The 14208-nt window shown below is 38.1% G+C and overlaps 1 protein-coding gene across 2 annotated transcripts in view; it reads left to right on the top strand.

Annotated features, from left to right (window-relative positions):
• Window positions 1–1116: 1116 nt before the first annotated feature.
• The window catches only part of phldb1b (pleckstrin homology-like domain, family B, member 1b), a 154105-nt gene continuing 141013 nt past the window's right edge, over window positions 1117–14208 (top strand). Inside the window, exons 1-2 of one of the 2 annotated variants that reach the window (XM_037974120.1) lie at window positions 1117–1431; window positions 7564–7695. The gene's annotated coding sequence lies outside the window, so the exon portion shown is untranslated. The remainder of the gene's footprint in view (window positions 1432–7563; window positions 7696–14208) is intronic. The other variant, XM_037974122.1, reaches the window with a different exon arrangement.

The following is a 14208-nucleotide window of genomic DNA, read 5'->3' as shown; positions in this document are numbered from 1 at the left end:
ATCAGTAACTAGAACCCCTCGTAAATAAAAGGTCCAGCATTCCTTGTAGGATTGCATATCGCCCACAGCCTTTCATTTCAGAGTTTTAGACTACGATCATCTTTTGTTGAGAAAGGAAGGAGTTGGAGGTGCTTTGGTCAGACAATGTGCAATTGTGAGATTGTGCAAAAGATGATAACGCTCTGAGAATCTGTTAAGATGACTCTCAGATACTACCACACCAAATGTTTGCTCATGGCTGGTAAAATTGTCTGTCTTACAGTCATTTTTGTGTTGGCTATAGTCGATGAGCTGTGGAGGCCATCTCCAATGGGAAAAAATCTAAAAGTTAATCACCTGTAGATGTACAGACACTGATAAGTTTTTGAGTTTCCTTCAAATCCGTCCAGTGGTTCATTTAGAAATATTTTGCTCACAAAACAGACCAATGAACAGACACACAGACACGGGTAAAACAATGTAGTGTGGTTGTAGATGGAGTCATTTACAGCACATATTCCATTTGCAAGTTTTTTGTCTAAAACTTTACTCTTAACTGTTGGGTTCAATGCTGTTTGTCCGTTAGCAAAATATCTTATGACCACTGGCAGATTTTAACAGGTAACATTAGCAAACATAAAAATGTCTCTAACTCAGTCACCTTTACAGATACTGAGCTAAAATTTGATGTGGTCATAGCTGACAGCCATTGACAGCACATACTGAGGTCGCACTAAATGTTACCTTATAGCTGCTCTGTTTTAACTCTGAGAAGTTTATCAAACATAAACCTTTGTTCAGAATAACATACTGTATAGTACTCTAGTGTAAGAGACTGTTTTCATGCTAACACCCGTCCCCTCCCTGTACTCGGCTTATTTTCAGCAGCTTGTTTGCCTCTGAGTCCAGTGTCAGGTTTACACTGGTGCAGGTCTTCGTGAACACAGCGTTTCTTCATCCAGAAGAATGAGTGCCTTGTGCACCCATGTTGAGCCAAGTGGACGTGAGAACTGGTAGGGTGAGGGTACAGTGTGTGTATTTGTGTGTATGTGTGTGTGTGCGTATGTGTTGGTACTGCTGAAGGAGGGAGAGAGGGAACATGTGATCCAGAGAATGAGAGGGACGGGACCAGCAGCAGACAGTGTGTGTCTGGCTTAGCTGAGTGTTGTCCACATGGTTTTCGCTCAGTGTGTTATGACAGCCAGAAACAGCCAGAGTGTGTGAACATGTGTGTGTGTGTGTGGCAAGAAGAAGCAGTGAGAGACCTTTAGAGATAAAACAGTGAAATGCTTCTTCTTTGGATCCCAGTCAGAGTTTGCTCAGTTTTGCTCTTGAGTTTTGTGCATCCAGCAGCAGTCCTGCTCTGTCTCTACGAGCGACAGTGGATGTCGGTTTAATTCTTTGGTGTTACCAGTTGGCCATACGGCACACAGACACACACATCTCCAGCAGGTAAGGATGAAGTCTTTCTAAGTAAAGGTTAAATAATCACTAGGTTTAACACTGGCAGCTTGTTTTAATGTGTAAGGAGTGTGTGTTAGTGAGTACACACTGTAGCATCCTGTTCTTATTTTTATTTGTGTTGTAAACTTTATGTGCAAAAGGATTAAAAAGTTTTTTAAGTTACTTTTTAAAATATGATTCATTATATTTTATAACTTATCTAAGGATGTGTGTTTTCACATGGTAAATTCTACTTAAAATTAAAGACCTAGTATTCTTTGAATGAATGAATATCGCCCGCCACCTTTCATGCCAGACTTTTAGATTAGGACCATCTGCTCTCCACCTCAGACAGCAATAACATTGTCTGAGGTGGAGGTGGAGTGGGTTGTGAGATGACAGAGTTGCAGTTGTTTCGGTCAAACTTAATATTACGTGCAATCTCATCTGCTATTATGAGATGTCACACTCAGAATATATCATGTGAATGACTCTCACCTACTACCACATTAACTATTTTAACTAAGCATCTGTAAAACTGACTGAGGTACAGCCATTTCTGTGTTGGTTCATTTTGACTAGCTGTGGCAGCCATCTTGAATGGGATTGTTGGGAAACAGGCACAGCTACAACACAACAAACTGTATTTGTACAGTTAGCCGAGTTAATCATTTTTGTTTTCTACGGTCAGCTGGCTGTGTCAGCCATCATGAATTGAGGTGACTCAAAAAAGTTAATTATTATTTTTTGCAAAATATTTGTTTAAAATTTTGCTTTTAACTATTTGGAGTCAACTATGTCTGCCTGTTAGCAAAATACCTCACAGAGCAGATTTGATCAACTCTTTCAGGAAACAATCACTGGATGTAGTCATCTGACCTTACAAAAAGTTGGAAAGAAAATGGAGCTCCTCTGACATGGAAGAATTTTATTTAACTTGGAGAGATAGCCTGGTAACGTACAAGAAAGCCCTTTGTGAAGCTATAACCGCATATTATTCATGTTTAATTTAATGTGTCTGTTTAGTACTGCAGCTCGACTAATGAAGAGTCCTCTCTCTGTTGTGCCATGAATCCCTATAACTCTAAGTAGGGATGACTTCATGAGATTCTTTATAAATAAAATTATTTTAATTAGAGAGAAAATTCACACCATCCTTCCTACTATTGCCTCTGAAGTGTCACTAGAATCTGGTTTGTGTTTGGACTGTTTTTGTCTTGTTCGGCTTTCTGAATTGTCAAAAATAATAGTTTCATCCAACCCATCAACACTTCTGCTAGATCCCATCCCAACCAGACTGTTCAAAGAGGTATTTCTTCTAATTAATATCCTCTAATGAATGGTTATGTACCACAGAGCTTTAAGGTTGCATTAATGAAATCTTTACCTAAGAAACCTGATCTTGATTCAGGAGTTTTGGCCAATTATAGACCTGTATCTCATCTCCCATTCCTCTCAAAAATTCTTGAGAAAATAGTTGCAAATCAACTGTGTGAAAATCTGAACCAAAATGTTCAGTTTGAGGAGTTTCAGTCAGCATTTAGAGCTCATCATAGCACAGAAACAGCACTGGTGAAAGTTACTAATGATATTCTCATGGCCTCAGAGTGGACTTGTGTCCATACTTGTCCTGTTAGATCTCAGTGCTGCATTTGAGACAATTGATCAGTGCTTAGACCTATACTCTTTACTCTATATACTGTATATGCTTCCATTAGGTAAAATTATTAGACAGCATGGGATAAATCTTCATTGTTATGGGCTTGGCACATAGGGAGTGATGTTAAAAATGTTAAACTTTTGTTGCTGTCGCAAATCACTAAAACCAATCAGCAAGGGTTTCATTGACTGACCAATGAGTGGAGAGTATGCTGCAAGCTGCAGTCTGCAACCACTTTCAACATGGAGAAAAGCATCATTTTAGCTGTGTTTGACTTTCCTATATATATATATATATATCCTTATATGACATTTTACACAGTGACTATTGAGATACACAAAATGACACAGACTTCTTTGAAAATGTCAAAATATCAAAATCCCTCCAATTGCATCAGACAAGTCGCGAGAGTGCGATTCGTAACGCTGCCGTCGCTATCTCATCCCGTGTGTTGGGTTTCACCCCAGTGGCGATGAGGGCCATTTGTCGCTCTGCGTGTGTCAAGTGCATTATGTTGATGATAGTTCTATTCATCCATGAAACCTGATGAATCCAATCAGTTACTTAGATTACAAGCATGTCTTAGAGACATAAAAACCTGGATGACTCTTAACTTTCTGCTTTTAAACTCAGACAAGACAGAATTAGTGGTTTTTGGACCTGAGCATTGTAGGAATAAACTTTACAGGCTTTCACTTCCTCTGGATGACATTGATTTGGCCTCCAGCTCTAATGTAGAAAACTTTGGTGTCCTAAAATGTCTTTTAATCCCCACATAAAAACGTTACCAGGACCGTTTTCATTCACCTATGTAATATTATTTATATTACATATATATTGTGTGAGAATTTTGCTTAATAATTTAGCATTTATTGTTGGTTTCAATCTTGTTGTTTGTAGCCAAAATGTCTCATTAACATTGGATGGAATTTAATGAAGATTTCCGCATGTAATAATTTGATGTACATCCACAACTGTTTAACTTTTGGAGTCAATCTAGTTGAAGATACCTGCCACAGCAAATCAACATTGGTCAAAGGAAAACTGTCAATAACTCTATAGCTTTTACAGACACTGAACTTGATGTGGTAGAAGGTGAGAGTAATTCACAAAACATACTCATAGTGGTAACATCTGGCTATATGACATGAGATCTTGCATAACTTTATTTTCAAGGTTTGACCATATTCTCCAGAACATTTTTCAATGTAAAATGATTTTCTAAAACTCTTGGCATGAAAGGCGTGGGTAATATGCATTCCTTTTAAAATGCTAGGCCTTTAATTATGTCATTACACAGGGAAAAGTCTAGAAAAACACACCTTGGTAAAATGTAAAGTAAAAGAGCAGTTTGTTGAGTTTATTACCATATAGTTGTGTATTTTTTTATTGAACTTTGCTGATCAGTGTACTTCAAAATAAAATTTCCCTTCCTAAAGCCATGTAGGGTCATATTAGTTTCACCTTTAGTTGCAGCTACCTCCTAGCAAATATACACTGTTGTTGTGGCTCGAAAGAACGTAGGTAGATTACGTAAAGGCAAGGATTTGTTGCTGCCATGTTAGCTTCCTGGTTTTCCCACCCTCCTCAAACACTGACTGCTCTATGGGCTGGAGGGACAGAGAGACCCATACAGGGAATGGTGTTGTTTCAACTACCCAACCAAAGTGGAGCTGGGCCACATTTTTTGGGTGACTGGCAGAGAACATGGCTGTGCACAGTTCCCAAACTGCAGCATCTCTCCAGCTAGTGAGAATAAGTCCTTTGTTATGTGAGCTAATTCTGTTGAGAGAATAATCAGGCCAGCACAGAGGCACTTTATCTACACCCCCACTCCACCTCCTGTAAGCAACCAGCCAGCCACATTCTCTTCCTGGATCCTCTGTGCGCCCTCTGGGTATTCTGCTGCTTCACTCCAGCTTCTAACAATACCGGTGACCTTGAGTGGGACCAAGTACAAAATTTCTGTGAAATGCCCACCTCCAAAAACCTGTTATTTTTACTACTACTACTACTACTACTACTAATAATAATAATAACAATAATAATAACTGCAATATTGTTCATAAAAACAAAAGACTGTTAATGCTAAGTCCTGAATGATTTTGAAACTAAGTTTAAACCAGGTGAAAATAGCTAAAAGGAGCACAATAGTAGCTAAAAAGAGCAAAACACTTGCTAAAAGCTAAAAAAGCCAAATGCTAGCTAAAGCTAAAAGTAGCAAAATGCTAACTAAATGCTAGCAAAATATAAGCCAAAAGCTAGAAGCAGTCAAATGTTAGCTAAAATTGTTAACATGCTAGGTAAAAGTAGCAAAATTCTAGATAAAAGCTAAAAGTTAGCAAAATGTTAGCTAAAAGTAGCAAAAGGCTAGCATAATAACTAATTTAGTAAAAGGCTAGTTAAATGCTAAAAGTAGAAAAAAAGATAGCTAAAAGCTAAACATAGCTCGTTAATTGTAGCCGAATGACAGTTGTGTTAGCATTAGTAGAATTAGCATTAGCAGTGGTAGCTTAAGCATTAACAAAAATAGCAACAGACCCATCTGCAAATGTAATTGAACTCACATTTGCAGTATAAGCACAAGTAGAATTAGCTGTAATAAAATTATAATTTGCAGTGGTAGAATTAGCATTGGTAGTAGTAATATTAGCAGCTGTAAATAAGCATTAGCAATAGAAGAAATAGTATTAGCAGCAGTAGATTTAGCATCAGGAGTAGTAGCATTAGCATTAGTAGTCTTAGCAGTAGTAGCATTAGCAGAAGTATTCTGAAGTAGATTTCATTATGGACAATGTTTTTGAATGAACTGAGTAGGTCTCAATGAATTTTAATAGGGAAATATTTTGTCAATAAAGTTAAATATTTTCAAAAGAATAAAAGTCAGTCAATCCTGAATGAGTTGAGAGTTGTTTATATATATATATATATATATATATATATGATTGGTTAAAATAGCACAAACCATGCAGAATTAGATTACAAAAAACATGAAAAACAGGATTGAAGACAAACCCACACTGGGGATGAGCTTAACATTGTGCAGAGTATGTGGACACTGTCCTTGCTTTGGTCATGCAGGGACCAGATAGCCCTTAAACGCAAGCGTTGCCCCCTGTACTGCCCCCAACCCTTTTAGCAGAATGCCCAAATCTACAAAACATATGTAGACAGGAGAAGTAAACTCCATGACACCAATCAATAAGGGTAAAGATCTGGTCCACTGTTCCACAGCAAGGACAAATACTACACTGAATCTGAGGTTCAACAATGAGTTGGAACCTTCCTTCCAACACCCTGGAGTAAACATTCCCAGGAAGGATGTAAAATGTGAACCCTTGTTAGTTGGAAAACACTCGCTGGTCCACCTTTTTAAAAACAGGGATCACCAACCCGGTCTAGCACTCCACAGGCGTTTTCCCAGTCCTACAAGTGTGTCAGTCATGAGGCTTTACAAACTCTAAAGCCTACAGAATTTCAGGGTGAATTTTATCTGCTCCCTTTTTTAACAATCTCATCAACCTCTGCCTTGGCAACAGACTCACTGCATCAGGAGAAGAAGACAAAGCAGCTGAAGTTACTGTAGGTCAGGTTAGGGCTGCATGCTTCCTTAGTCTCATTTCTTATATATGCAAACAGATGTAGAATCTGCTGCAACATTTGTCTCACACACACCCTCAGTCAGTCTGCCTGTCATCTGCTGTTTTCACTCTTTTTTATCCTTTCTTTCCTTCTTTACTACTTCCTTCATTGTCTTTAGTCTTTTATGTGCAGTGTGTCTTCAGGCTGGTGTTTTATCACAAACAACAACATAATCATTTTCAGACGCCTTTTCTCATGCACTTGTCTCCCATCTGTCTCTAAGGGTCCAACATTCATGCATAATAAGCATCTAGCATACTGTCTGCACACAAGGCAGTTATTTACCACATCTGACCAGCTGCATAGAATATGCTGCACACAGCTGTACACCGACAAGAGAAAAAGTACATCTGCGACACTGACTATTCCCAAAGAGTTGCCTTGGTAACAAAGGAGTTTTGGCAGTGGCACCAGTCTAGCAAAGTCTTGGCAACCCAGCATTTTTTGCACCTGACCTAACTGGATACAAATGCTGTGAACATAATGATGATAAGAAGACAATAGGGCGTAAATACCAAAACAGAGACTGAAAACAATTTCCACATACACATGCATCAAATATTGTGAGCAGAAAGTCATGCATCAATTATTCTGACCAAGAGTCAAATACAGAGAACAGGAATATTCAGGAAGTTTAGTAAGTCTTTCCAGAGACTGCTGAATGTCCTCACAGTGCAACGCAGGATGAATGACACAACAGAACAAAGAGACACTCAGAGCTGCTCCTTGGATCAGTTTCCATGAGTCAAAGGGATATCCCATGATGCCTGCTGTCTCCCCTCCCCTCCCTACCATAGACCCAGCCTTCATCTCCTCTCTGTCACTCCTTTCTTTGACAGTTTACTACCAAACAGTGTTCATACCTCAGATGGAAGAAGATTTAGGAGAGTTCATTTGGATGGATTTCAAAATTAACTTCTGAATGAGCTGGAAGTGTCAGTCTGCCCAGAGGAGAGGAGAGTGAGGGGGAGGTGAGTAACTGAGCTGTTTTTGTTGAAGTTAAAGCTGTTCCTTCAGGCTGGCAGAAGGAGGGAAATGTGGTGCTGTGTTTGTTTTGGAGACATAAAGGATGCTGTACAAACATGTTGTACCGGTGCAGGGCCTCATGTCTGCAGGATAAACCCACAAATTGGTCAAGTGGTCTGTTGTTAAAGAGAGGCAATCAGTTTTCTTTTAGGAATAATGATGCCAAAAATAAGTTATGTCCTTTATATGGTTAGGGGTTGTTACCCTTTACAGCTGCAGGAAAGTGTGGGATTAAGTAAAGAGAAAATACCTGTCATCAGGCTGTATGTTGTTCCCAATGATGGCATAGTTACTTTTTAAAAGTAACTTTAATCGGATTAGTGATTACTCCTAGAAAAATAACTTAGTTAGATTACTGATTAGTTGATTTGGAAAGTAACTAAGTTACATCAAAAGTAACTTTATTAGTTACTTTCAGCAGCCCTCCACCACCCAAATATAAGTGTTTCATGACTGCAGTAAATGTAGATACATACTTTTATAAAAAATAAAATAGTATTTCTTGACGTCAGTATCAAACTCATACTTTGTATATATAAAAAAAGTCTTTCTTGACTTCACTAAAATACTTTTAATAAAAAAACAAAATTTTCTTCAATTTATTAAACATAAATATTTTTTTTAAATAAAAAAAATCTTTCTTTTTTTCTGTCAGTCTTTCTTCATTATTAACCCTGTAATGACAAAACTTAACATGGAACCTGTTCACAGCATTGGAGCAGAAATGAGTGGATTTAACAAAACAGTTCAAGTATAATACCACATATAGGCTGACATGTCCTCTTTTGTAACTTTGGACTAATCTTATGTTGTAATCCCATTTTTATGAGTGAAGTGGGGCGGGTAAACCAGTGTTTGTACCTCATTAACAATATTTTTTCAAACCTCCTGTCAGAAAGTCTATTTCTTCTAGGTGCGAGCACCAAAACCTCCAAGACTAAAAAGCCACTCTGTGGCGCAAAATTGAAAAAGTCCATCTCACCTTGGCTAACGGTTGTGGTGGGGCTCTGCGGTGCAGGAGCAACTTTGTGGCACTCTGCTACCAGAAGCTCTTTCACTCGTTCCCTTATACCTGCATCTCATAGCCATCGAAGTTTGAATTTCGGACAACTGACAGCTGCGAGAAGGGCATCTTTGTCATCCAGCAAACCAGCAAAACGAGTCTTGGTAGCCTGAAAATATAATTGATATGTTTTGATTCCTAGTATTTATTATGTAATTGAATTACTTGTAAACCATGTCTTACATGGGATTTATATAATGGACTTAATTTTGTTTTAGGATTTTTATTGACATTTATATTTGTTTTAATCTTTACTGTGATGATAATAAATATACTGCACAATGTAAAAAAATAGTATGATGTAAGAAATTTTAACTAGCTTATGGAATATACCTGCACGATAGCATCCGGAAGGTCTGCTATCATTCTGGAGAGTGAATCTTTCACAGCCAGGGTCTTCTGCATCAGAACTTCAAGTGTGGGTAGTAAAGTCCCATAAGGACAGCCACCTTGTAAAATGTCCAGTGCTGCAGTCAGGGGCTTCATGACGGTGCAGTACTCATGCAGGAACTGGTACTCTCGATCTATGAAGCACTTAACTCCTAGCTTGCAGCATAGCGTATTTAGATCACTCATGGGGATTTCTGCAACTCTCTTTACAGCATAAAAAAAATGAATTCCACCTTATGGATTTTGATACCAGGAGCTTTCTTTTGCTGACTTCCTCCACTGCTTCTGATGCAAGTGTAGATCTGCTGGATTTGGTCTATAACGCTGTGCATTTTGCTATGCTGCTCCTATAAACGGCCTTGCTCGCTGCATGGGAAGTTAAATATTTATCTACATCACTTGTGGAAATTGATGGAGTGTTAGGCACACCTGTGGTGCGGGGGTAGAGGTCGCCTTCATTCTCAGCTGAGAGGATTTCTGTCAGATTCAAAAAGGTGACATCATCATCATCTGTCCTGGTTGACTCCTCCTCAGTCTCATCATCGGACTCTGTGAAAGGCTGAAAAACTTTAAATGCCTTCACAAAATTGGATCCATTATCTGTCACTGTTGCACCTACTTTGTTGAGTAGTCCATATGAAGAGTGGATGTTTTCGATTTCTGCACCAATAACATGCTAAAGCAGCCTTGTTGCGCTCCAATGTAGATCTATGGATCCAGTGGAGCGTTACTCCAACATAACTTCTGTTATTTGCATTAGCAGTCCAAATATCCGCAGTAGTTGACAAAAAATCGACCTCATTCAGCGCTGCCTTCAGATTTCTCTCCATCTCTGCATATTCTTTTTCCAGATATGCCAGATAGGAATTAACGGTGGTGGGGATTCGATGTATAATGGCGCAAAATGCAGGCGAGTCAACTGTGCTCAGTGGCTTCATTTCTTCTACACCAACTATTTTAGCTCTTGCTCACTTACTGGTTTCGCACCAAAGTTTAGCTTTTGTTGTTTGAGTGGTGGGGGACCTCCTGTGGCAGCTCCCTGTGTCGAGCCACCTGGCGGGACTTCCATGAGCTTGACTATGCCGTGCTGCGACTCCAAATTTTCTTTAAATTTGAGGTTGTGTTTTTGAAGGTGAATAGGACTTACTGACCAGCACAGAGAGTACAGCAAACCTTTATGTTGTTGTCCTTCGCTGACAGAAACTCAAAATAGTTCCTGTGTTTCCAGCTACTAAGTGCATACCTGTCTCCTGTTTGTCTATGTTTCTGTCGCGGAGTACTATCTATCACAGGTGCTGATAACGTGACTGAATTGTTGCATAGACCGGATGTGACTCCCCGAGACTTATAGAGGAAATATGAGTAATGCACAGTGATTTGGGATAAGTAATTTTAATCTGATTACTGGATTTGAAATAGCAACGCGTTATATTACTTGTTACTGAAAATAGTGGTCCGCGGTCAGTAACGGGTTACTGACATCACTGGTTGTTCCCACTTGATGACTTACCGAGTCTTGTAAAATAATTCATCTGTCTTGTTTTTTTTTTCTGTTATTTTACGACCTGAAAATAAATTAAATTTTGCATCTGATTAAAAGTAATATTTTTACAAAAATACCCTAAATTAATGAAGTAAAATTGGGGATCTGTCCATAGGACCATTGTAAACTACACAGAACTGGGCTTCATGCAGAAGTGGCAGAAGTGGTCCAAAAGCAACCATAAGAAAGATAACCAAGAGGGATGTATTCATTTATAATTCACTGGACTTTCTTACTGTGGGTTGAGGGAAGATTTACATAATTATTTCTGGATAAATTTATAAATCCTCTCTTGTTTACAACTAACTATTTTACTGCAGAGAGGCAAGTTTTCTTGAACTTTGTTTTCTGTACAGAGTAAAGATGGAATTTATGACTCTTTGAAAGGATCCAGATCTCGTAGACCCGTTCCTTTCAAAGAGCCGTTCAAAAGAACCAGTCTTTTGAACGGTTTGTCACACAGTCTTGCCAGTGATGTAGTAGGGCACATGTCATAACATACATAGTGATATATGGCTTATGGCTGTACCACGTTACTTGTCAAACGTTTACAGATATTAAGCTAAAATTTGGTGTGGTACTATGCTCTGAGCGCTACCACATCTGGAAAAATTTCACGGGAATGCACAAAAAGTCATTTTCAAGGTTTGATGAAAACAGCTACAACTCTGTCCCTTTTCATCAAAAAATGATCTTAGCAAACCGGCATGATAAGCCGTGGGCGATATGCATTCCTTCAAGGAATGTTGGGCCTTTATTTTGAAATAATATTTTTGACATTTCAACTTTAATCTTAAAACTCAGAAACAAACAAAACCTCTTCTGCCTCAGTTTTTGTTCTTTTGAGTCACATCATTCCCATGTTGTAGACGTGCTTTATTGTAAAAACAAAAAAAAGGGCTGTGGTAGTTTGGTGGTCAGTGTTGTGGTCTTATAATCTTGAGACTGCAGGTTCAAGCCCAGGTTGCAGCAGGAATGCCATCTGACATAAAAACAATTGCCAAATTGTTTGTGTGAGTTTTGTTGCTGTAGCAACCCCTAAAGAAGGGAGGAGTTGAAAGAATATCATCGTCATATATATTTGAAAAAAAAACAAAAAAACACCCAGCTTGCCCTATTTATTCCACATGGGTGGTTCCACTTTCACTTCAAGCTCGGGTCCTTTACCAGAGGTCTGGGAGCTTGAGGATTCTCTTCAGTATGTTAGCTGTTCCTAGGACTGCGCTCTTCTGGACAGAGATCTCTGAGGTTGTTCCTGGGATCTGTTGCAGCCACTGGTACCACTGAGGCCTTGACTTTTCACAGCTTCTCTATTTCCTCTTTGAGCCCTTGGCATTTCTCAAGGTTTTTGTGCTCCTTCTTTCTGATTTTACAGTCCCTTGGGATTGTGACATCTATCAACACTGCTTTCTTCTGTAGCTAACATTTTTGTTAAAATCATACAGTGAAAATCTTACTAAGAATCTTGTGGTTCTGTGTGAAGCAGGCCAACAGTGTTCCCAATTCTCCTCCTAAGGATTAGTGCTGTTGAAAGAGTTTCTTTGTCTCCACAAGGCCTGACTTACCCCTCATCTCTGAGAAACGCTGAGCCAAAAGTCAGTGGAGCTACTGAGTAATGGAATACCACATTCCCATTCATTCATAGAGTACTCTTACTAAATGAGGGAAAAAAATGGAGCAGAGGAAACTACACAGAGACATGTTCTCTCAGTGATGATGTAATAACTGTATTACCAAAACTTTTTAAAAATACTACTGTTAGCTTCTGAAGCCTTACAATGAAGTAGCTATTTTTCCTTTTTATTTTTGATTTGGGACAGAATTACCATATTAGTTAAAAAAAACAAAACATTTTTTGGTTTCCATTGATTTATTATTGATTTTTTGTATCTTGAAGTAGCAAAAGGACTAATTCAGTCCTGTTGCTGTTATTAGGAGTAAAATTAACTCGCCTTAGCAGTTTGCTTTGCCTTGTAACAAAAATACCTTTGTCTTTTCATCTGTAACTTTTACTTTTCTGTTGACTTCCACTTTTCTTTGGGAAAAAAAAGACTAGGATAACAGAACTGTTTCCTGTTAAATCACAGAAACCTCTTTTACATAAAACTTGTAGTTATTGTCCACTGTTGAAGGGCAAAGGCAGACAATGAAGCTTTTGCCTAAGTATGTTTGTCTTTCTGTTAGCAAAATATGTTGTGAACCACTGTGTTATCTTATTGAAGCAGCTGTATTAGCTGTTTTATGAATCAAGTCTTTTTAGTGGTTTATTCCCTCAACCTTTCATGACAGAGCAACTGAAAACTTTGAACAGAAAATAACGGCAACAAATTATTCAAAAAGATCATTTACTGTAACATGAATACAGGTTCTTTCCAAAAGGTAAAATATTTTACAATGGTTTTTGCTTCAGCAGTGGTTAGAGTGGAAATTATTGTGCAATGCAGAGTGAAGTTCAGTCATGTCTGGCTGGAGCTGGAGCTCAGTGTTTTAGCCAATGCAACATTTTTTGGAGTCCCAGTGGTTTGGATGATGATCATTTGGGATCTCTAAGGTGTAATTTTTACTGTCACCAAAGACAATAATCTGATAATAACAGGCTCTTATCCTCACAGCTGCCCTGCAGTTTCACACTCTGATGGTAAACAAACTAAGATAGATAGATAGATAGATAGATAGATAGATAGATAGATAGATAGATAGATAGATAGATAGATAGATAGATAGATAGATAGATAGATAGATAGATAGATAGATAGATAGATAGATAGATAGATAGATAGATAGATAGATAGATAGATAGATAGATATAGGGGAAATTCAAATCTTATTTGCAAGTATCATTCTAAATTTAAAATGTTACAGGCATGTGTTATCTAAGGTCAGTTGGCTTTGGTGACCATCTAAAGAAGTGGGTAAATTCGAAAAGTTAATTTGTGGTAAATGTACAACCAAGACAATTTTCTGAGAGTTTCATTAAAATCCATCCAGGGGTTCATGAGATATTTTGCTAACACAGCAGACAAACACACACATACCCACAGATAAAAACAAAAAAGAAAGCAAATTATCTTTTTGTCCGCTACTGCTGTAGATGATAAAAACACAAAAAGATAAAAAATTTAAAATAAAACATTAATAACATTCAGAGTCCATCCAGGTTGTAGCAGGATGTATGTTCAACTCCAAGTCCAAAACAGTAAATGTAAATAAAAACAGAATGCAATGATTTGCAAACCTCATAAACCTATATTTGATTCACAATGTGTCAGGATTTGGGTATTTTGTGTTATTTGATTTTTCATGTGATCCTTGGTAGGTAGGTAGGTACATTTATTTATATAGCACTTTTCAGCACAAGGCAACTCAAAGTGCTTTACAACACAAGAACAAAATTACAGACAAAGTTACAGAACATGATAATGAACAAAATTACAGACAGGTACAAGATACAATGATAACTAA

The sequence above is a fragment of the Kryptolebias marmoratus genome, linkage group LG2, assembly GCF_001649575.2.
Source record: "Kryptolebias marmoratus isolate JLee-2015 linkage group LG2, ASM164957v2, whole genome shotgun sequence".
In the NCBI taxonomy this organism is placed as follows: Eukaryota; Metazoa; Chordata; class Actinopteri; order Cyprinodontiformes; family Rivulidae; genus Kryptolebias; species Kryptolebias marmoratus.
Note: the sequence above shows the minus strand (reverse complement) of the source record. Positions and strands in the feature narration are given on the sequence as shown.